Below are 25,791 nucleotides of genomic sequence, written 5' to 3'. Positions count from 1 at the left end.
ACGTTGATTTCTGAGCAGGAGAATTAATGCTGTATATCCTACGAAGGAAAATGTTGCACGTGTTTTACGAGTCATTGAGTCATCTGACACAGCACAAGTTAACCTCAGCTGAATCAAACAGATGTTTCTTTTCAATCTGCAATGTGTTTTAATTCTGTTACAATTGCATAGTTTTCGTTGTAGCAGTATCACTCGGGGTATTACGAGATATTATGCATCCGTTTTGTGGTATAAAACCTAACGCAGGACTCATAAAACGACATAATGATCAACCCTCATTTCAAACAATATATAATATGCCCCTGTCGTTCATAGTGTCATCATTGGCATCTATACACCTGATTGTTATTTCCTTACCCCACTGTGTCAAATAGTGAAATACAAATACTTCCAGTGAAGCATTTCATAATATATTCACAGTCTAGGCCATAACCTTTGCCACGTGTAAATAAATCTGTTGTCTTCTCCACAAAATTGAAATATATTATTTCTTGTTCGACTACACATCGTCGAAAGAGCCAACGAGTACAAGTGCAAACATGTAACATGGTCCACATGTCTTGAATAAAGCTTAATAAGAAGTGGTACAGCTTAAAATAAATGTTTATAATATCGTCGGAATCGTACAATGGAAGCTGCTTTTACCAGATATTAGTTATGATTATGGATTAAGTTTATATAAAAAAGAATAATGCTGTGACAAACAACTTAATTAATGTTCACCTGAAACCAGTATTGCTCAAACGGAGCAATAGAGTGTGTGTTCGTGTGTGTGTGTGTGTGTGTGTGTGTGTGTACGTGCGTGCGCGCGTGTGTGTGTGTGCGTCTGCGTCTGCGTCTTGCAAATCTATTTGCCTGTGTCCCCCACTGTGATCGGGAATGAATATTGCCAGGTATGCATGCCATTTTCTACTTGCCATCAAGTATTGTGGCAGTGAAAGGGAAATACATGCATTTCTTGATTAATAATAAACATTATATATATCTGTACTTCTTCAAGCCATATTGGGCAAAGGGAGGTTTAAGTTTAGCACAAGTATATATTTCTTTAAATGGAATGAGTTCGCTAATTTACCAACTCATTCGATTCAAACATTATCACAATGTTTACAGATATCCTTTATCAAGTTTAGCATCACATCACATTGACGCATAGGCCCATAAACATTGTTGTGAAAAGGAATTCATAGTTAACACTGAAGCTCCATAATTAATTCATATGTTAACGAGGAAAGCCGTTCTGTCAGTCACTAAAGTTTTCCTTATAGATAAGGGATAATTAAGAACTTTTGGTGAGCATTAGGCATAGTATGTGTGCAACTTCGGGTAATTAGGAGTTGCTGGGTTTTGTTATATTATTGCTTGCATGGGGTCAGAGGAGACAGGTTGTTTAATGTAACCAGTAATACATCTTTGGAAAAAAAGAGCATATCTCAATTTTGTATGGAACTAATCATTGCTGAAGTTCTCACCAAAGTCTGTTCCGTTATGAAAATACATACATAAGTCAAAACAGAATAGAAATGGACGATAAAACGGCAGCCAGTGTCAAGACCAGTGTTCTCCTTTGATGGAACGAGACCAGGCCTAAGAATTATTATCATATTGACTAAACTAAGTTATCTCCCTTTAATAGCGTGGTGAAAGAACATTGTAACGATATAACAGCATGTACACGCTATTTTATAAACCAGGACTGTTTTATCAGATATCGCTACACTGAAATTACACCACAATGCTTTACAGGCAAAATATTAATGCGTTAGTACTGTGCTACTAGTGACACATTTATCTTTACACCATTTATATATTCTAGGTTCCAAAACCGCAGAGTGAGCGAGTGAGTGAGTTATGATTTTACATCCCATGGACAATATCGCAGCCATATCGCGATGATTATTATAAAATTCCTGTCGACAAAGGACAGTACAACAGTAAGGTAAATATCACAGTGTAGACATAAAACATACCTGAGCAATATTAAAACAAAGACGTTTTCAGTCAATTAGTTATTAGAAAGTATAACCAGGCTAGAGACCACTGGCAACCAAAGCTAGACCACCTAACTGGGGATCATGGGGACGTGCAGTGCTTTTGCAGGATTTATGCCATCGCTTTGGTGACGAGTGGTTGTACGCAATGTTCTTCCATCTCTGAGTTTGACCAGTTGCCAAGGAGGTGTATACAGTAGCCGGTATGGTGAGATAGTAGAAGATCAATATTAGCTGCGATAGTATGTGGCTTAATTCTGAACCCTAGAGGAGGAAGAAGTTTTTTTTGTTTTGATTGAAATAGATTTTCATATATGGGATTTAACACATAATCGTATGTTAATTCGACGGATTTGAGTAGTGTAATTTAATCACGTATTGCAATGACATTGCCGGCCTGTTAAGAACTATGATATAAAATGTGGCAAGCGGCCTCTCAAACAAATCTCGTGTTTTATCTTTTAAAATGCCATGCTTCCAGGTAGTGTCATAAGCTTTCTCAAGATCGAAAAATATTGACACTGCATGTTGTTTGTTGACAATATCATTTTTCACAAACGATTCTAATCGTACTAAATGATCAATGGTACTTCGTTTTTTGTGGAAACCACATTGCATATTTGTTAGTCGATTATTGGTTTCTAAGGACCAAACTAATCTATCCTTTATCATTCGTTCCATGGTTTTACAGACACAGCTGGTTAAAGACTTAGGGCGGTAATTAGATGGATCTGTATGATCCCGACCAGGACCTATTACCGTTGCAAACACATGCAAAAGCGAGTCAATCGTTAACCTGAAAAAACACGGGAATATATAGAACAAGTCAAACTAGAAAATTGCATCGTCCATTAAATGTTTCACTGATGAGTCTCCAAAATGTTCTCCACAGGATCTTGAATGATGCCTTGAATGTAGTAACCTTGCACTTCAGCCCTTCTGCCCAACTGTCTCGTGGAGATATATGTCACTCTATCTTTATGCATAGATCTTAATTGGAACAAACGAAGCTCAGATGGATCAGTGGAAGGGATGTTTCGGGTATTGTCCGATATCAGATAACCGAAAGCTAAAGTTCAGCGTTCAAATATATTGTTTCTCAGTGAACGTTACATTAGCACGAACCTACTCATAATGCGATTCGTTACTATATTTACATTTGCTAATGCTTCTAGTACAGAAATGAAGCAAAGGAATTAGTAAGAAAACATAACTTCGCACACTTGTGGGGAGATTTATAATGTTTTATAATGCATCGACATTACAAAATAATCTTATCATGTTGGTTTAAAGAAAATATCGCGTGTTTGAATATTCTATAGAACGTTACATTTAGTGGAAGTTTATATGCATAACAATTGAAATAGAAAGAGAAACAAGGAAAATGTTATGTGTGAATATTTAATTGAGCGTTACATTTCACGGAAGTTTGATGATTTAGACGATGAATGTTTATATGAGTTGACTGTACACAATACAGCTGAAGTACAACATTCAAGGCCTCATGGAAGCTGTCAAATTTTTCACGGAAGACGTACGCCATAAAGATCAATATCGTATTTACAATACGATGCAACGATAGTAGTGATTCCTCATCAAGTACCCCATGCTCCATGATGATTCCTCGTCACAAGGGCACCCAGTACCCAATGATTGTTTCCCATTGATGATTCCTGGTGGCAAGAGCACACAGTACCCCATGTATGTCTATCCGTGATGATTCCTGGTCACAAGAGCACCCAGTGCCCCATGTATGTCTCTCCGTGATGATTCCTGGTCACAAGAGCACCCAGTACCCCATGTATGTCTCTCCGTGATGATTGTTACTCACAAGAGCACCCAGTACCGTATGCGTGTCCCTAATTGATGATTCCTGGTCACAAGGGCACCGAGTACCCCATGTAAGTCTCTCCGTGATGACTGATACTCACACGAGCACCTATTACCCTATGCGTGTCCCTCATTGATGATTCCTGGTCACAAGGGCACCGAGTACCCCATGTATGTCTCTCCGTGATGACTGATACTCACACGAGCACCTATTACCCTATGCGTGTCCCTCATTGATGATTCCTGGTCACAAGGGCACCGAGTACCCCATGTATGTCTCTCCGTGATGACTGCTACTCACAAGAGAACACAGTGAACGTTACATTAGCACGAACCTACTCATAATGCGATTCGTTACTATATTTACATTTGCTAATGCTTCTAGTACAGAAATGAAGCAAAGGAATTAGTAAGAAAACATAACTTCGCACACTTGTGGGGAGATTTATAATGTTTTATAATGCATCGACATTACAAAATAATCTTATCATGTTGGTTTAAAGAAAATATCGCGTGTTTGAATATTCTATAGAACGTTACATTTAGTGGAAGTTTATATGCATAACAATTGAAATAGAAAGAGAAACAAGGAAAATGTTATGTGTGAATATTTAATTGAGCGTTACATTTCACGGAAGTTTGATGATTTAGACGATGAATGTTTATATGAGTTGACTGTACACAATACAGCTGAAGTACAACATTCAAGGCCTCATGGAAGCTGTCAAATTTTTCACGGAAGACGTACGCCATAAAGATCAATATCGTATTTACAATACGATGCAACGATAGTAGTGATTCCTCATCAAGTACCCCATGCTCCATGATGATTCCTCGTCACAAGGGCACCCAGTACCCAATGATTGTTTCCCATTGATGATTCCTGGTGGCAAGAGCACACAGTACCCCATGTATGTCTATCCGTGATGATTCCTGGTCACAAGAGCACCCAGTGCCCCATGTATGTCTCTCCGTGATGATTCCTGGTCACAAGAGCACCCAGTACCCCATGTATGTCTCTCCGTGATGATTGTTACTCACAAGAGCACCCAGTACCGTATGCGTGTCCCTAATTGATGATTCCTGGTCACAAGGGCACCGAGTACCCCATGTAAGTCTCTCCGTGATGACTGATACTCACACGAGCACCTATTACCCTATGCGTGTCCCTCATTGATGATTCCTGGTCACAAGGGCACCGAGTACCCCATGTATGTCTCTCCGTGATGACTGATACTCACACGAGCACCTATTACCCTATGCGTGTCCCTCATTGATGATTCCTGGTCACAAGGGCACCGAGTACCCCATGTATGTCTCTCCGTGATGACTGCTACTCACAAGAGAACACAGTACCCCATGTATGTCTCCCATTGGTCATTACTGGTTGCAAGAGCACCCAGTGCCCCATGCCTGTCTCTCCGTGATGATTCCTTGTCTCAAGAGAACACAGTACCCCATGCTTGTCTCTCCGTGATGATTCCTGGTGACAAGAACACCCAGTGTCCCATGCCTGTCTCTCCGTGATGATTCCTTGTCACATGAGCACCCAGTACCCCATGCTTGTCTCTCCGTGATGATTCCTGGTCACAAGAGCACCCAGGACCCAATGCTTGTTTCCCATTGATGATTCCTGGTGGCAAGAGCACTGAGTACCCCATGTATGTCTTTCCGTGATGATTCCTTGTCACAAGAGCACCCAGTACCCCTATGCTTGTCTCTCCGTGATGATTCCTTGTCACAAGAGCACCCAGTACCCCTATGCTTGTCTCTCCGTGATGATTCCTTGTCACAAGAGCAGCCAGTACCCCATGCTTGTCTCCCAGTGGTGACCCCTGGTCACAAGAGACCCAAGTACCCCATGTTTGTCTCCCGGATCACGATGCACGACGTGGCTGACTTAGCATCGTTGAATCGTTTCAAAGTATTGCGTCTTGATTGTAGTGGCCGTGCACATGAACTCTGTTCCGCCCGATACTCGGCTCTTTTGTATAACATTAACTCGATCACCCATTGAGTTATGCTGAGTGTCATCAATATGTTGATTGTTTTGTTGATTATTTGTTTTCTGTGAGCAAACCCAAATAAGTGGAGAAACTTTTTCAAATTTCTAAACTTTTGAAAGAATTGCCAATGCCTCATTTTAACGATTATAAGTTCGAATGTGGTCAGACGATGGTATTTTATATCTAACCTGTATTCGTGTCTTTGTTCTGTGACGACACACTCATCAATATTCAGGTAATCTGTGATTTAAGTACCTTGAGTACCTTGATACGCCATCCATTACGGCGCCTTGTGCGACAACAAAGGTTGCTGGGGACCAACTCTAACAAGGAATGCCAATGGGGGCATGATTCGGGGAGTGTAACAGTTGAAACTTTTTTGTAAGGGTATACATCGTTTGACTGACACTGCATCTTAGTATTATATAGGATGTAAACTGTATGATATTGTATTGTGGTTGCATCCTGAAATAATCTTTACAGTTTTACTCCAACTTTATTATACCCTAGCACAGAAGTATAGATAAGTTTGTTATCGATTTTAATTCAGCGAGTTATGCAGTCTTAACATGTTCACAAATTGTGTCACATTTACTTGTCTTTTATCATTTAATGTTGATATGTATTCATATTACAGAAGTGGCGTTTTCCTTGTTCCTTGTAATTTGGGCATTGTTATGTAAATACACTTCCGATAAACGTAATGTTCTATCAAATATTCATACACAACACTTTTCTTGTTTCTCTTTCTGTTACAATTATTAAGTATATAATTTTCCAGTTACCGTTTACGTGTACGTTCATACATTTAATACAACATACGTTGTAACTCTAAAATGATGAAGGTACTCCGTGAAAGAAGACCCGAGAAGATCCGGGGTAGAATATATCCTCAGCAACCCATGATTGCCGTAAAAGGCGACTGTGCTTGTCGTTAGAGGCGACTAACGGGATCGGATGGTCAGATTCGCTGACTTGGTTGATACATGAGATCGATCCCAATTGCGTGGATCGATGTTCATGATAATAATCACTGGATTGTTTGGTTCAGACTCGATTATTTACAGACCGCCGCCAAATAGCTGGACTATTGCTGAGTGCGGCGATTTACAAGAAACTAACCAAACAAACAACGTGAAAGAAACATGCTCCATATGGTTATTTTCTCCATCAGTATAGAATTACAACGTTTAAATGTATGAACGTATTTAAATCAGGGAAACAGGGAAGCCTTGTCATAAAGACAAGTTAGATTCTATTTAGGTATTTTATGAAGGCGTTATATATTGCGCTTCTCACCTTGGACGTGGCTAAATGGCAGTCTATATACACAAACATTTACAGTACTAAAAGTATATAATTTACTGATATGAAATTATAAACAATAGAGTTGTTCCCCTTTGACAATGATTCGTTCATGTTTCATATTGACGGACGACTTAGAATAATTACTGGCGTGTGAGACACATAACACAGACAGAAAGGATTCGTTTGTTGTTTGACGCTGCATTCCGTCAGTAACATGGTTTAGGCCAGACCATCCAGTGGTTTACATCATGAGCATCGATCTATGCAACAGGGTCACGATGACATTCATCAAGTTAGGTGGCCTGATCACCCGATCCCGTTAGTCGCCTCTATCGACATGGATGTTTGTTGAAGACCAATTCTAACCCAGATCCGTCACGGAGGACAGAATAGATGTGTGTGGGGTGTACAATGCAATTATATGTAAATGTGGATATACATTTTGTTTAGTGGCGAAATTGACACAATTTGTGTTTGCATTTTTTTCACCAATCTCTTTGATTGTACATATCCCCCGGATAATGACGGGCCCTTGAACTTCCTTGTCCTTTGAAGTATAACATGAATTAAATTGTGTGAGCAACTGTAGGCAGCCTGCCTGAAATAAGCATATGACGTGTCATGGTATTATCTCTACAAGTTCTATCAGGTCTAATGCTAATATCATTTATACATCAATATCACAACTGACACACACCGTGCTCAAGGCAGCGTTCAACCTACTCTCAGACATTGAAAAAGAATATGAATACGCATGACGACCGCCTGAACAAGCAATTGATATCAGTGAGTGGTTGAACGGTATATATGTAAATGTGTGTTGTGGCCTTGCGACGCCGATCTAAGCTGATAACGATGTTCCTGTCCCTGCTATTTGGAGTTATCCCAAGATCCGTGTCTGTCCTGTAGGGTGCTGGTACCAGAAGCTCCGTGTCTGTCCTGTAGGGTGCTGGTACCAGAATCTCCGTCTCTTTCCTGAAGGGTGTTGGTGTCAGCAGATCCGTGTCTGTCCTGTAGGGTACTGGTGTCACGAGGTCCGTGTCTGTCCTGTAGGGTGCTTGTGTCACCAGGTCCATGTCTGTCCTGTAGGATGCTGGTGTCACCAGGTCCGTGTCTGCCCTGTAGAATGCTGGTGTCACCAGGTCCGTGTTTGTCCTATAGGGTGCTGGTGTCACCAGGTCCGTGCATGTCCTGTAGGGTGCTGGTGTCAGCAGGTCCGTGTCTGTCCTGTAGGGTGCTGGTGTCAGCAGGTCCATGTCTATCCTGTAGGGTGCTGGTGTCACCAAGTCCGTGTCTGTCCTGTAGAGTGCTGGAGTCACCAGGTCCGTGTCTATCCTGTAGGATGCTGGTGTCACCAGGTCCATGTCTATCCTGTAGGATGCTGGTGTCAGCACGTCCGTGTCTGTCCTGTAGAGTGCTGGTGTCAGCAGGTCCGTGTTTGTCCTGTAGGGTGCTTGTGTCAGCAAGTCCGTGTCTGTCCTGTAGGGTGCTTGTGTCAGCAAGTCCGTGTCTATCCTGTAGGGTGCTGGTGTCCCCAGGTCCGTGTCTATCCTGTAGGATGCTGGTGTCAGCAGGTCCATGTCTATCCTGTAGGGTGCTGGTGTCAGCAAGTCCGTGTCTATCCTGTAGGATGCTGGTGTCAGCAGGTCCATGTCTATCCTGTAGAGTGCTGGTGTCAGCAAGTCCGTGTCTGTCCTGTAGGGTGCTGGTGTCACTAGGTCCGTGTCTGTCCTGTAGAGTGCTGGTGTCAGCAGGTCCGTGTCTGTCCTATAGGGTGCTTGTGTCAGCAAGTCCGTGTCTATCCTGTAGGGTGCTGGTGTCCCCAGGTCCGTGTCTATCCTGTAGGATGCTGGTGTCAGCAGGTCCATGTCTATCCTGTAGGGTGCTGGTGTCAGCAAGTCCGTGTCTATCCTGTAGGATGCTGGTGTCAGCAGGTCCATGTCTATCCTGTAGAGTGCTGGTGTCAGCAAGTCCGTGTCTGTCCTGTAGGGTGCTGGTGTCACTAGGTCCGTGTCTGTCCTGTAGAGTGCTGGTGTCAGCAGGTCCGTGTTTGTCCTGTAGGGTGCTTGTGTCAGCAAGGCCGTGTCTGTCCTGTAGGGTGCTGGTGTCACCAGGTCCGTGTCTGTGCTGTAGAGTGCTGGTGTCAGCAGGTCCGTGTTTGTCCTGTAGGGTGCTTGTGTCAGCAAGTCCGTGTCTGTCCTGTAGGGTGCTGGTGTCACTAGGTCCGTGTCTGTGCTGTAGGGTGCTGGTGTCACCAGGTCCGTGTCTGTCCTGTAGAGTTCTGGTGTCAGAAGGTCCGTGTCTGTCCTGTAGAGTGATGGTGTCACCAGGTCCGTGTCTGTCCTGTAGGGTGATGGTGTCATAAGGTCCGTGCATGTCCTGTAGGGTGATGGTGTCACCAGGTCCGTGTCTGTCCTGTAGGGTGCTAGTGTCAGCAGGTCCGTGTCTGTCCTGTAGAGTGCTGGTGTCACCAGGTCCGTGTCTGTCCTGTAGGGTGCTGGTCTCACTACGTCCGTGTCTGTCCTGTAGGGTGTTGGTGTCACCAGATCCGTGTGTGTCCTGTAGGGTGCTCGTGTCAGCAGGTCCGTGTCTGTCCTTTAGGGTGCTGGTGTCGCCAGGTCCGTGTCTGTCCTGTAGGGTGCTGGTGTCACTAGGTCCGTGTCTGTCCTGTAGGGTGCTGGTGTCACCAGGTCCGTGTCTGTCCTGTAGGGTGCTGGTGTAACCAGGTCCATGTCTGTCCTGTAGGGTGATGGTGTCACAAGGTCCTAGCTGTCCTATAGGGCGCTGGTGCCAAAAGCTTTGTATCAGTCCTGATGGGTTAAAGTGTCAGCAGGTCCGTGAGTGTCCTGTAGGGTGCTGGTGTCACCAGGTCCGTGTCTGTCCTGTAGGGTGCTGGTGTCACCAGGTCCGTGTCTGTCCTGTAGGGTGCTGGTCTCACTACGTCCGTGTCTGCCCTCAATAGTGCTGTTCTCACCAGGACCGTGTCTGTCCTGTAGGGTGTTGGTTTCACTACGTCCGTGTCTGCCCTGTAGGGTGCTGGTGTCACCAGGTCCGTGTCTGTCCTGTAGAGTGCTGGTGTCACCAGGTTCGTGTCTGTCCTGTAGGGTGCTGGTGTCAGCAGGTCCGTATCTGTCCTGTAGGGTGCTGGTGTCAGCAAGTTCGGGTCTGTCCTGTAGGGTGCTGGTGTCACTAGGTCCGTGTCTGTCCTGTAGGGTGATAGTGTCACCAGGTCCGTGTCTGTCCTGTAGGGTGCTGGTGTCAGCAGGTCCGTGTCTGTCCTGTAGGGTGCTGGTGTCACCAGGTCTGTGTCTGTCCTGTAGGATGCTGGTGTCACCAGGTCTGTGACTATCCTGTAGGGTTATAGTGTCACTAGGTCCGTGTCTGTCCTGTAGGGTGCTGGTGTCACCAGGTCCGTGTCTGTCCTGTAGGGTGCTGGTGTCACCAGGTTCGTGTCTGTCCTCTTGGGTGCTGGTGTCACTACGTCCATGTCTGTCCTGTAGGGTACTGGTGTCACCAGGTCCGTGTCTGTCCTGTAGGGTACTGGTGTCACCAGGTCCGTGTCTGTCCTGCAGGGTGCTTGTGTCACCAGGTCCGTGTCTGTCCTGCAGGGTGCTTGTGTCACCAAGTCCGTGTGTGTCCTGTAGGGTGCTGGTCTCACTACGTCCGTGTCTGCCCTCAATAGTGCTGTTCTCACCAGGACCGTGTCTGTCCTGTAGGGTGATAGTGTCACCAGGCACGAATCTGTCCTGTAGGGTGCTGGTGTCACCAGGTCTGTGTCTGTCCTATAGGGTGCTGGTGTCACCAGGTCCGTGTCTGTCCTGTAGGGTGATGAATTCACCAGGTCCGTGTCTGTCCTGTAGGGTACCTGTGTCACCAGGTCTGTGTCTGTCCGTTAAACCACATTTCACCTCACCATAGTCGCGACCTACGATAAGCATAGTCGCTTCTTTCGTCAAGGATGGGTTGCCGAAGACCAGTTATATCCCGGAAGTTCCCAGATGCATAACATAACTTAAACACATGATGTGTGCCCTGAACAACTATTAACCAATGATTTTATAAAATTGGATTGAGACTAGTTTTCGGATATACGACAACCGGCATATACTGGCACACTTCACGCAACTCTGCACCTCAATCAAAATCCAGTGGTTCGTATACCACATTTCATTCAGAGTGTCCACTCCAAATGTAAATCTAAACCTTTCGAGTAATAGCGACGTCTGGACAAGTGCTTTACTAAGCTGTTTCACACATGTTCAGAATAATATGTAACAAGATGAATATTGACATAATCTTTTTCCTTCAAAACTTTACATGAAGAGGTGTGAAACGTTCAACGCTCACGAGTGAGACGCTTATAAGAACAACATGCTCTTGTATTTCAATGTGAAACCAAATAAATACATTTCAACATCGTGATTGGTCAATCATTTTGCAATGAGCTGCATTTTGATGAGTGAGATTTTTGTTAAAATGAGGAGTACATAACAGGTTTTGTCAGCAAACATTTAGTGAAACACACTTCCCTGTGAAGCCCTTGCAACGTGTTGTGTGAGTAGCTTCGGATTATGTGTTTGTATCAACGTATTACTATGAGGAAATACATCCGTGTTATGGGCTCTGATTGATTCAGCGGGTGTGATAAAGTCCCATCTCGAATCCTGTAGACAATAGCACAAGTCAATAGGGGAAGCTGGATATTAAACATGAAAGTACATTTAATACCCACACTCAACAGAAAGTGATGGTATGTATTGGCGGCCATATGCATGTGATAAGTATTAACTCAACACTCTCACCCGCAAGCACACAAGATTAAAGTTAATTTGAAAAGAAAGCATTTTACATTCTAAATATTTGCATAACATTTCAACATAGCTTTTATTCTTTCAGTTTTGAACGGTACCAGCAACATAATAACATGATCTTGACAGCGAACCTCGCACAGAGTGACAGGAGGTTTACACAAATTCAGGTCCAAAGTATCCTTGGCGTCTTTCCAATTCAATTTAAAGTCACGTCCCGGACCCTGCTTAGGTTGAACCTTCCATTGTTTCAAGAACACCTTTCATTCACTTGGCACAGCACAGACTCAAGTGTTGTAAGGAAATGACTTATCGTAGGCAGTGCCCACAAGTAATCAGTTATGTTGCGTGTCAAAAATCTATTTAATTATCTTCACAGAAAGTATGCGTACAATGCAGACACGGATATAGGACAATGTCAGCCTCATTAGCTTTCTCCTCTCTAGTCTCACCGCGTTTGTAGCACTTGAAATACTTGTACATCTACGGATATACACCATTCATTGTCAATGAACTGACCAGTGGAGTCGGATGTTTAAAGTTCCCGAGTTGTCACAATGTCAAAGCTATTATTTAATTCATTGTGTACAGTTATGTATGTCGGCTTTAATATAGGCATGGCGTGTTTCTAAATGTCGCAGTCGCCTCGCGGAATGTGCTGAAGCCATTTGTCAAGTGAAGAAGACTACAACCCACTGATCTGAAAATTGTGGTTTGCATCCAATCACGGTGGACTGTAGAAAAGTGTTAGCTCTTGCAACCTTTTACAACAATACCACAGCAGATACTGAGCTCTCAGTCAAAAGTAACCGTTTAATGCCACTTTTATAGGTAACTTACGCAATTAAGGAGTTGCGTGGCCCATAAGTGTGCTAGATCCTTATGATCGTGCCATAATGATCATCATCACTGCCATCAACGTCATTACTAGTATTTACAGATTAAAATACAAGATGCAGCAAAGAGGGTTTGGACGATCGTGTCACAGTCAGGCTGGTTAGGCTCATCATCAGCTCAGGGTCCTACCCCTTCTACTCGCAGTGAGTAGGACTCCTCCAAGGAAGCGCTGCCTAGTCTAACCAACCCAGAACTTTTCGAACATCATGAAGACTTCCCAAAACTGCATCACACAGATTGTCAGAGGGGCTGTATTCATGGTAAAAAAAGCGGGAACTCCCCCAATGTCAGTCAACAGATTGGGACGTACCAAACCTAAGGCACCGAGAACAATGGGGAGTCGGACAACATGGTGCTTGGGATGCAAGCGTGACATGTCCAAAGCGAGGTCCGCATACTTGCCATGTTTTTCCTCAATCTTGTCAATCACATTAGTGTCAAAATGGACAGAAAACTCAATGATAAAAATGATTTCATTGGATTCATCAAAAAGGACAAAATCAGGTTTGCAGGACTTGGATACGTCTGAGGCTGTATACAGGCCTATTCAAAAGAAATTTGTATTAATTATTTTCCATGGCGCCCTCTACATGTTCTGGGTCGTAGCATGGATTGACCTGTGTGTCAAAACCACAAGCATAACAATGATCGAGCCACTCCATCATGTCGCTTAGGATGCTGTGTTTGTGCGACTGACAATGTGTTAGACAGTCTCATTATATTCATTGTGAAGACTACATTTCATATTTACATTTTGATGCAAAATCACACATTGATGGTTTCGAGTGGGAAGTGCCTAGTCCTAAGCAGCAAACAGAAAGCCTTCTGGTTCACTTTACAGGACAGCCGACTTCATCCAAGCGAGGGGCGGTCGGGTAGCCGAGTGGTTAAAGCGGTCGCTCGTCACGCCCAAGACCCGGGTTCCATTCCAAACATGGGAACCATGTGTGAAGCCCATTTCTGGTGTCCCCCGCCATGATATTGCCTGAATATTGCTAAAGGCGGCGTAAAACCTCACTCACTCACTCATCCTAGCGAAAACTCTGCAGGGTTGCTGAGCTCAACACACTAAACCAAAACTCGATGCAGTGGTCCTTCAGAAAGTCTCTTCTTGAACAACTGAGTTTGGGCCAATTTCATATGGCTTTTCGCTTGGTTGACACACATTGTTTACTGCCTGGTAAAACCCATGCAGTACTTTTCGGAGAATGTGAAGACTCCCGAACGCTACAGCCTTCTGCATTACCAAGATTGTCAGATGGGCTGTATTCCTGGTAGCAAACCCGGATACTCTCCCGGTGTCAGTCAACAGATTGGGAGGTACCAAACCTAAGGCACCGAGAACAATGGGGAGTCGGACAACTTGGTACTTGGAATGTGAGCATGACATTTTGAAAGAGAGATCTGCATCTTTGCCATGTTTTTCCTCAATCTTGTCAATCACATTACTGCCAAAAGGGACAGAAAATTGAATGATATAAATGATTTCATTGGATTTATCAAAAAGGACAAGATCAGGTTTGCTGGCTTGGATATATCTGAGGCTGTATTCCAAAGGACTTTGTATCTATCATTTTCGATGACGCCCTCTACATGTTCCGGGTCGTACCATGGATGGACCTCTGTGTCAAAACTACAAGCATGGCAAAGACGGTAATAAAATGATCGAGCCACCATATCATGTCGCTTAAGATACTGTGTCTGTGCCAAAGATGGGCATCCACTCAAAATGTGTTCGACAGTCTCATTAAATTCATTATATTATTATTTACAGATACAAATTTAAAAAATCAGCAGGGTTCGGGTGATCCTGGCTTTATTATTATTATTATTATTATTATTATTATTATTATTATTATTATTATTATTATTGTCACTGGAATGGTGTAGGGTTCAACACACTACTTGGTATTTTGCTCACAATACACTTTCGTTTTCATGCTCACTTGAAACTTGACAGTTCTAGGAAGTTAGGAAGTGTACTTTCACCAGAGATCACACTCAACACACCATATAAAATATCCCGTCGGACAGAACCTTTCACTCTAGTCAGCATGGCAAATTGTGGCTTAATGTGTTTCTGAAGCCTGGATATCTTACAAACAGGATGGTGAACTGGTTGGCATGTGTGATAGTGTGTAATGTTCTGATCAGTAGGATTCATCAAACAAGAGGTGAATAGTTTTCTCTTTAATTGCTTTATGTTTGTATTATTTTAAAACATTGAACTAATGCTTACTTCGTGCGCATCGATGACATGTTTCAAAATTATTATATACATGTTTTTTTATTTAGTTTCGAGTTGGATTGAGTGGTATGAAAAGTCTTTGGTAATCTATCATAGTTGGTTCTATTTTCATTCTACATGTATGTAAATTTCATAAACCATCAGTAAAATTGAGTGAGTATGGTTTTACACCGCTTTTAGCAATATTCCAGCAATATCACGGCGGGGGACACCAGAAATATGCTTCACACATTGTACCCATGTCGGGAATCGAACCCGGGTCTTCGGCGTGACGAGCGAACGCTAGGCTACCCGACCGCCCCCATTAGTTAAAAGTGAGGTGAGGTGAGGTGAGGTGAGGTGAGGTGAGGTGAGGTGAGGTGAGATTTTATACTAACTTTGAAGATCAGTGTCCATAGGAACCGACAATGTTGATATTCTGGGGCTGGATGGGGTCTGGGGTTTGTGTGGATGGGTAAAGAAATATAACGGGTTATTGACAGCACCCGCTCCATGCTTCAAACTATGTAGGTGACACCTGTTGAGAAACCACAAAAAGGGGATTTGAGTCAGACGCCATGTTTTTCTTTATCCAATAATCTTTTGACCTACATTCACGTGTAATATTACACAGTTTATCCGCTTTATGATGCCTTCGCAAGTCGTTTGTTTTTTCAGCAAAACATATCCAATGGTATATCAAAATTAATATGTTTGCACTGACTTTTATTTCAGGTTGTGGTGGGACCTACAGGGGACAGTCAGGAACGATTACATCCCCAAACTACCCTTACACATATGCCAACTATATGTCCTGCACATATGTAATTACCCCCAGAAAGCTGATCGGACTTAAATTTGAAACGTTCAACACAGAGAGCAGTTATGACTATGTGAAGGTAAGTACAGCTTATGATATGTTCATGACGATTTAAAACTTGCAATGGCCCACGCAACTGATATGTTCGTATGACTCTTTAAATGTGTTTATCATTCCTGCTTTTACCATCTTTGGTTATAACTTAATGCATTTCTGGTTTCCAGGTATGTATGCGAGGACAGTATACTTTAACGGACAGTTTAGAGTAGTAACTATGACATGACAATTCTAAGTAAGGAATTAGCAAAGGGGAACACATTTCTCTCATGACTCTGATATTTGATAATCTAATGTACACTGTAGTATGTTTGTTTGCTTATTTGTTTAACGCCACACTCAGCAATATTCCAGCTTTTTTACTGTAGTTTGTAAATAATCCGGACCGGAGTCCGGACCAGACAATCCAGTGATTGATATCATGAACATCGATCCACTCAAAGGGGATGCGATGACACGCATCAACCAAATCAGCGAGCCTGACCACCGAGTCTCTTTGGTCGCTTCGAACGACAAGCATTGTCGCCTTTTATGACAAGCATGGTCTGCTGAAGACATATTCTAACCCGGATCTTTACAGGTGTATGCGGCATGTGAAGTGACAGTCATTCGATAGACAAATAGTTGATATAATTGTAGTTAACAAAATCATATTTACCCTGCAAAGACTGTAATCAGGTCAGCTGCACAAATATCTGTCAATATGCGTAGATTTCTTCCTAAACGTGTACTGCCAAAATCATTCATGATTGTGACGTATAATTTGGATGCTTTGAACATACTATTTTATCAGCTTCGATGGCACACGGCATGAAATAGTTTATGTGATTGGATACATGCAAAACTCAATTTTTGAAACTAAAACAGTTTTATTACCCTGTAGAAATAACCCTGGGGTTGATCGTCCACGAAACCGAACATTCACTTCACCGTAGGATGTGTCTATATGTATACCGCATTAAATGCCTGTTCAGTTTTAAGAACAAAATATGCATTTCAATATCTCAAACATGGACAATATAATTATTATTCAGAGAACAGAATTTTAGCCGTACCTTGATGTTGGTAGTGAATGCCAAAAGTCAATGATGACTCCATTCAAATTACTCCCTTGCAGGTGTACGATGTCTCCAACAACCTGCTGGTATCTCTGTCTGGTTCACACAATGGCTACACAGTCCCGTCGTCCACCTACTACCGTGTGGAATTTACAACAGATGTGTCGATAGGATATTCCGGCTTCAGGGCTGTATGGAGATGTATGTACTTTCACACACAGACTATAAAATATGTTACGTCTATGTCACTATGTCACTTCGTGTTACGTCTATTTCACTATGTCACTTCGTGTTACCTCTATGACACTATGTCACTTCGTGTTACGTCTATGTCACTATTTCACTTCATGTTACGTCTATTTCCCTATGTCACTTCGTGTTACGTCTATTTCACTATGTCACTTCGTGTTACATCTATGTCACTACGTCACTTCAGGTTACATCTATATAACTATGTCACTTCATGTTATGTCCATATCACTATATCACTTCGTGTTACGTCTAAAACACTATGTGACTTCATGTTAGGTTTATATCACTATGTCACTTCATGTTACGTCTATGTCACTATGTCACTTCGTGTTACGTCTTTTTCACTATGTCACTTCATGTTACATCTATGTCACTATGTCACTTCGTGTTACGTCTTTTTCACTATGTCTCTTCGTGTTACATCTATGTCACTTCGTCACTTCGTGTTACGTCTTTATCACTATGTCACTTTGTGTTACGTCTATATCACAATATCTCTTCGTGTTACGTCTATTTCACTATGTCACTTCGTGTTACGTCTATATCACTTTGTCACTTGGTGTTACGTCTATGTCACTATGTTATTTCGTGTTACGTTTATGGCACTATGTCACTTTGGGTTACGTCTAAGACACTATATCACTTCGCGTTACATCTATGACACTATGTCTTTCGTGTTACGTCTATATCACTATGTCACTTCGTGTTACGTCTATATCACTACGTCACTTCGTGTAACGTCTATATCACTATGTCACTTCGTGTTACATCTAAGACACTTTATCACTTTGTGTTACGTCTATGACACTATGTCACTTCGTGTTACGTCTATATCACTACGTCACTTCGTGTTACGTCTATATCACTATGTCACTTCGTGTTACGTCTAAGACACTATATCACTTCGCCTTATGTCTATGACACTATGTCACTTCGTGTTACGTCTATATCACTACGTCACTTCGTGTAACGTCTATATCACTATGTCACTTCGTGTTATGTCTAAGACACTATATCACTTCGCCTTATGTCTATGACACTATGTCACTTCGTGTTACGTCTATATCACTACGTCACTTCGTGTTACGTCTATATCACTATGTCACTTCGTGGTACGTCTATGTCACCATGTCACTTCGTGTTACGTCCATGTCACTATGTCACTTCGTGTTACGTCTATATCACTATGTCACTTCGTGTTACGTCTATATCACTATATCACTTCGTGTTACGTGTATATCACTATGTCACTTCGTGTTACGCCTATATCACAATGTCACTTCGTGTTACGTCTATGTCACTATGTCACTTCGTCTTACGTCTATGTCACTATGTCACTTCATTTTACGTCTATATCACAATATCTCTTCGTGTTACGTCTATATCACTATGTCACTTCGTGTTACGTCTATATCACTATGTCACTTCGTGTTACGTCTATGTCACTATGTTATTTCGTGTTACGTTTATGGCACTAAGTCACTTCGTGCTACCTCTAAGACACTATATCGCTTCGTGTTACATCTATGACACTATGTCACTTCATGTTACGTCTATGTCACTATGTCACTTCGTGTTACGTCTATATCACTACGTCACTTCGTGTTATGTCTATATCACTATGTCACTTCGTGTTACGTCTAAGACACTATATCACTTCGTCTTACGTCTATATCACTATGTCACTTTGTGTTACGTCTATATCACTATGTCACTTTGTGTTACCTCTATATCACTATGTCACTTCATGTTACGTCTATATCACTATGTCACTTCGTGTTACGTCTATGTCACTATATCACTTCATGTTACGTCTATATCACTATGTCACTTCGTGTTATGTCTATATCACTATATCACTTCGTGTTACGTCTATGTCACTACGTCACTTCGTGTTCAGTCTATATCACTACGTCACTTCGTGTTATGTCTAAGACACTATATCACTTCATGTTACGTCTATGACACTATGTCACTTCGTGTTACGTCTATATCACTACGTCACTTCGTGTTACGTATATATCACTATGTCACTTCATGTTACGTCTATATCACTATGTGAATTCTTGTTACGTCTATGTCACTATGTCACTTCGTGTTACGTCTAAAACACTATATCACTTCGTGTTACGTCTATGACACTATGTCACTTCGTGTTGCGTCTATATCACTACGTCAATTCGTGTTACGTCTATATCACTATGTCACTTCATGTTACGTCTATATCACTATGTCACTTTGTGTAACCTCTATGTCACTATGTAACTTTATGTTACGTCTATATCACTATGTCACTTCGTGTTACGTCTATATCACTATGTCACTTCGTGTTACGTCTATGTCACGATGTCACTTCCTGTTACGTCTTTGTCACTATATCACTTCGTGTTACGTCTATATCACTATGTCACTTCGTGGTACGTCTATGTCACTATAACACTTCGTGTTACATCTTTCTCACTATGTCACTTCGTTTTACGTCTATATCACAATATCTCTTCGTGTTACGTCTTTATCACTATGTCACTTCGTGTTACGTCTATATCACTTTGTCACTTCGTGTTACGTCTATGTCACTATGTTATTTCGTGTTACGTTTATGGCACTATCTCACTTCGTGTTATGTCTAAGACACTATATCACTTCGTGTTACATCTATGACACTTTGTCACTTCGTGTTACGTCTATGTCACTATGTCACTTCGTGTAACGTCTATATCACTACGTCACTTCGTGTAACGTCTATATCACTTTGTCACTTCGTGTTACGTCTAGGACACTATATCATTTCGTCTTACGTCCATGACACTATGTCACTTCGTGTTATGTCTATATGACTACGTCACTTCGTGTTCAGTCTATATGACTATGTCACTTCGTGTTACGTCTATATCACTGCGTCACTTCGTGCTACGTCTATATCACTATGTCACTTTGTGTTACCTCTATATCACTATGTCACTTCGTGTAATGTCTATATCACTATGTCACTTCGTGTTACGTCTAAATCACTATGTCGCTTCGTGTTACGTCTATATCACTATGTCACTTCGTGTAACGTCTATATCACTATGTCACTTCGTGGTACGTCTATGTCACTACGTCACTTCGTGTTACGTCTATGTCACTATGTCACTTCGTGTTACGTCTATATCACTATGTCACTTCGTGTTACGTCTATATCACTATATCACTTCGTGTTACGTGTATATCACTATGTCACTTCGTGTTACGCCTATATCACAATGTCACTTCGTGTTACGTCTATGTCACTATGTCACTCGTGTTACGTCTAAAACACTATATCACTTTGTGTTACGTCTATGACACTATGTCACTTCGTGTTACGTCTATATCACTACGTCAATTCGTGTTACGTCTATATTACTATGTCACTTCATGTTACGTCTATATCACTATGTCACTTTGTGTAACCTCTATGTCACTATGTGACTTTATGTTATGTATATATCACTACGTCACTTCGTGTTACGTCTATATCACTATGTCACTTCGTGTTACGTCTATATCACTATGTCACTTCGTGTTACGTCTATATCACTATATCACTTCGTGTTACGTCTATATCACTATGTCACTTCGTGCTACATCTACGTCACTATGTTACTTCGTGTTACGTTGATGGCACTATGTCACTTCGTCTTAAGTCTAAAACACTATGTCACTTCGTGTGGAATTTACAAGAGATGTGTCGGTAGGATCTTCCGGCTTCAGGGCTGTATGGAGATGTATGTACTTTCACAAACAGACTAAAACATATTTAGAATATTACACATTTGACATGAACCTGTGGAACCTGGTAATGGGTTACAACTCCATAACCATCTGTCACGTTACGTCTATGTCACTTCGTGTTACGTTTATGTCACTACGTCACATCGTGTTACGCCTATGACACTATGTCGCTTCGTGTTACGTCTATGTCACTACGTCACTTTGTGTTACGTCTATGTCACTATGTCACTTCGTGTTACATCTATGTCACTATGCCACTTCGTGTTACGTCCGTGTCACTACGTCATTTCATGTTACGTCTATGTCACTATGTAACTTCGTGTTAACTCTATGACACTATGTCACTTCGTGTTACATCTATGTCACTATGTCACTTCGTGTTATGTCTATGTCACCACGTCATTTCATGTTACGTCTATATCACTATGTCACTTCGTGTTACGTCTATATCACTATGTCACTTCGTGTTACGTCTATGTCACTATGTTATTTCGTGTTACGTTTATGGCACTAAGTCACTTCGTGCTACCTCTAAGACACTATATCGCTTCGTGTTACATCTATGTCACCACGTCATTTCATGTTACGTCTATGTCACTATGTCACTTCGTGTTACGTCCATGCCACTGTCTCACTTCGTGTTAAATCTATGTCATTACGACTCTTCGTGTTACGCCTATGTGATTATATCACTTCGCATTACATCTATGTCACTATATCACTTCGTGTTACGTCTATGACACTATGTCACTACGTGTTACGTCTATGTCACTATGTCACTTGGTGTTATGTCTATATCACTATGTCACTTCGTGTTACGTTTATGGCACTATGTCACTTTGCGTTACGTCTATATCACTATGTCACTTCGTGTTACGTCTATATCACTATGTCACTTCGTGTTACGTCTATGGCACTATGTCACTTCGTGTTACGTCTATATCACTATGTCACTTCGTGCTACGTCTATATCACTATGTCACTTCCTGTTACGTCTAAAACACTATGTCTCTTTGTGTCACGTCTATGTCATTATGTGACTTTGTGTTACGTCTATATCACTATGTCACTTCATGTTACGTCTTTGTCACCATGTAACTTCGTGTTACGTCTATGTCACTATGTCACTTCGCGTTACGTCTATGTCACTATGTAACTTCATGTTACGACTATGTCACTATCTCACTTCATGTTATGTCTATGTCACTACGTCACTTTGTGTAAAGTCTATATCACTATGTCACTTCGTGTTACGTCTATGTCACTATGTCACTTTATGTTACGTCTATGTCACTACGTCACTTTGTGTTACGTCTATGTCACTACGTCACTTTGTGTTACGTCTATATCACTATGTCACTTCGTGTTACGTCTAAGACACTATGTCACTTCGTGTTACGTCTATATCACTATGTCACTTCGTGTTATGTCTATATCACTATGTCACTTCGTGTTACGTCTATGTCACTATGTCACTTCGTGTTACGTGTATGTCACTATGTCACGTCGTGTTACATCTATGTCACTATGTCACTTCGTGTCACGTCTATGTCACTATGTCACTTCGTGTTACGTCTATGTCACTATGTCACTTCGTGTTACATCTATGTCACTATGTCACTTCGTGTTACGTCTATGTAACTATGTCGCTTCCTGTTACATCTATGTCACTATGTCACTTCGTTTTACGTCTATGTCACTACGTCATTTCATATTACGTCTATGTCACTATGTCACTTCGTGTTAAGTCTATGACACTACGTCACTTCGTGTTACGTCCATGTCACTATGTCACTTTGTGTTACATCTATGTCATTACGACACTTCGTGTTACGTCTATGTGATTATATCACTTCGCATTACATCTATGTCACTATATCACTTCGTGTTACGTCTATGACACTATGTCACTACGTGTTACGTCTATGGCACTATGTCACTTGGTGTTATGTCTATATCACTATGTCACTTCGTGTTACGTTTATGGCACTATGTCACTTTGCGTTACGTCTATATCACTATGTCACTTCGTGTTACGTCTATATCACTATGTCACTTCGTGTTACGTCTATGGCACTATGTCACTTCGTGTTATGTCTATATCACTATGTCACTTCGTGCTACGTCTATATCACTATGTCACTTCCTGTTACCTCTAAAACACTATGTCTCTTTGTGTCACGTCTATGTCATTATGTGACTTTGTGTTACGTCTATATCACTATGTCACTTCATGTTACGTCTTTGTCACTATGTAACTTCGTGTTACGTCTATGTCACTATGTCACTTCGCGTTACGTCCATGTCACTATGTAACTTCATGTTACGACTATGTCACTATCTCACTTCATGTTATGTCTATGTCACTACGTCACTTTGTGTTAAGTCTATATCACTATGTCACTTCGTGTTACGTCTATGTCACTATGTCACTTTATGTTACGTCTATGTCACTACGTCACTTTGTGTTACGTCTATGTCACTACGTCACTTTGTGTTACATCTATATCACTATGTCACTTCGTGTTACGTCTAAGACACTATGTCACTTCGTGTTACGTCTAAATCACTATGTCGCTTCGTGTTACGTCTATATCACTATGTCACTTCGTGTTATGTCTAAGACACTATATCACTTCGTGTTACATCTATGACACTTTGTCACTTCGTGTTACGTCTATGTCACTATGTCACTTCGTGTAACGTCTATATCACTACGTCACTTCGTGTAACGTCTATATCACTATGTCACTTCGTGTTACGTCTAGGACACTATATCATTTCGTCTTACGTCCATGACACTATGTCACTTCGTGTTATGTCTATATGACTACGTCACTTCGTGTTCAGTCTATATGACTATGTCACTTCGTGTTACGTCTATATCACTGCGTCACTTCGTGCTACGTCTATATCACTATGTCACTTTGTGTTACCTCTATATCACTATGTCACTTCGTGTAATGTCTATATCACTATGTCACTTCGTGTTACGTCTAAATCACTAAGTCGTTTCGTGTTACGTCTATATCACTATGTCACTTCGTGTAACGTCTATATCACTATGTCACTTCGTGGTACGTCTATGTCACTATGTCACTTCGTGTTACGTCTATGTCACTATGTCACTTCGTGTTACGTCTATATCACTATGTCACTTCGTGTTACGTCTATATCACTATATCACTTCGTGTTACGTGTATATCACTATGTCACTTCGTGTTACGCCTATATCACAATGTCACTTCGTGTTACGTCTATGTCACTATGTCACTTCGTGTTACGTCTATATCACTATGTCACTTCGTGTTACGTCTATGGCACTATGTCACTTCGTGTTACGTCTATATCACTATGTCACTTCGTGCTACGTCTATATCACTATGTCACTTCCTGTTACGTCTAAAACACTATGTCTCTTTGTGTCACGTCTATGTCATTATGTGACTTTGTGTTACGTCTATATCACTATGTCACTTCATGTTACGTCTTTGTCACTATGTAACTTCGTGTTACGTCTATGTCACTATGTCACTTCGCGTTACGTCCATGTCACTATGTAACTTCATGTTACGACTATGTCACTATCTCACTTCATGTTATGTCTATGTCACTACGTCACTTTGTGTTAAGTCTATATCACTATGTCACTTCGTGTTACGTCTATGTCACTATGTCACTTTATGTTACGTCTATGTCACTACGTCACTTTGTGTTACGTCTATGTCACTACGTCACTTTGTGTTACATCTATATCACTATGTCACTTCGTGTTACGTCTAAGACACTATGTCACTTCGTGTTACGTCTAAATCACTATGTCGCTTCGTGTTACGTCTATATCACTATGTCACTTCGTGTTATGTCTAAGACACTATATCACTTCGTGTTACATCTATGACACTTTGTCACTTCGTGTTACGTCTATGTCACTATGTCACTTCGTGTAACGTCTATATCACTACGTCACTTCGTGTAACGTCTATATCACTATGTCACTTCGTGTTACGTCTAGGACACTATATCATTTCGTCTTACGTCCATGACACTATGTCACTTCGTGTTATGTCTATATGACTACGTCACTTCGTGTTCAGTCTATATGACTATGTCACTTCGTGTTACATCTATATCACTGCGTCACTTCGTGCTACGTCTATATCACTATGTCACTTTGTGTTACCTCTATATCACTATGTCACTTCGTGTAATGTCTATATCACTATGTCACTTCGTGTTACGTCTAAATCACTAAGTCGTTTCGTGTTACGTCTATATCACTATGTCACTTCGTGTAACGTCTATATCACTATGTCACTTCGTGGTACGTCTATGTCACTATGTCACTTCGTGTTACGTCTATGTCACTATGTCACTTCGTGTTACGTCTATATCACTATGTCACTTCGTGTTACGTCTATATCACTATATCACTTCGTGTTACGTGTATATCACTATGTCACTTCGTGTTACGCCTATATCACAATGTCACTTCGTGTTACGTCTATGTCACTATGTCACTTCGTGTTACGTCTAAAACACTATATCACTTTGTGTTACGTCTATGACACTATGTCACTTCGTGTTACGTCTATATCACTACGTCAATTCGTGTTACGTCTATATTACTATGTCACTTCATGTTACGTCTATATCACTATGTCACTTTGTGTAACCTCTATGTCACTATGTGACTTTATGTTATGTATATATCACTACGTCACTTCGTGTTACGTCTATATCACTATGTCACTTCGTGTTACGTCTATATCACTATGTCA

General features: G+C 41.6%; 1 protein-coding gene across 2 annotated transcripts in view; it reads left to right on the top strand.

Moving 5' to 3' along the window:
• The window catches only part of LOC124150171 (hemicentin-1-like), a 262,470-nt gene that overhangs the window by 198,394 nt on the left and 38,285 nt on the right, over positions 1-25,791 (top strand). The gene's annotated exons all lie outside the window — the stretch shown is intronic.

The sequence above is a fragment of the Haliotis rufescens genome, unplaced genomic scaffold (assembly GCF_023055435.1).
Source record: "Haliotis rufescens isolate VD_foot unplaced genomic scaffold, xgHalRufe1.0.p SCAF_63, whole genome shotgun sequence".
In the NCBI taxonomy this organism is placed as follows: Eukaryota; Metazoa; Mollusca; class Gastropoda; order Lepetellida; family Haliotidae; genus Haliotis; species Haliotis rufescens.
The sequence above is the reverse complement of the archived record's forward strand: the minus strand, read 5'-3'. Positions and strand labels throughout refer to the sequence as shown.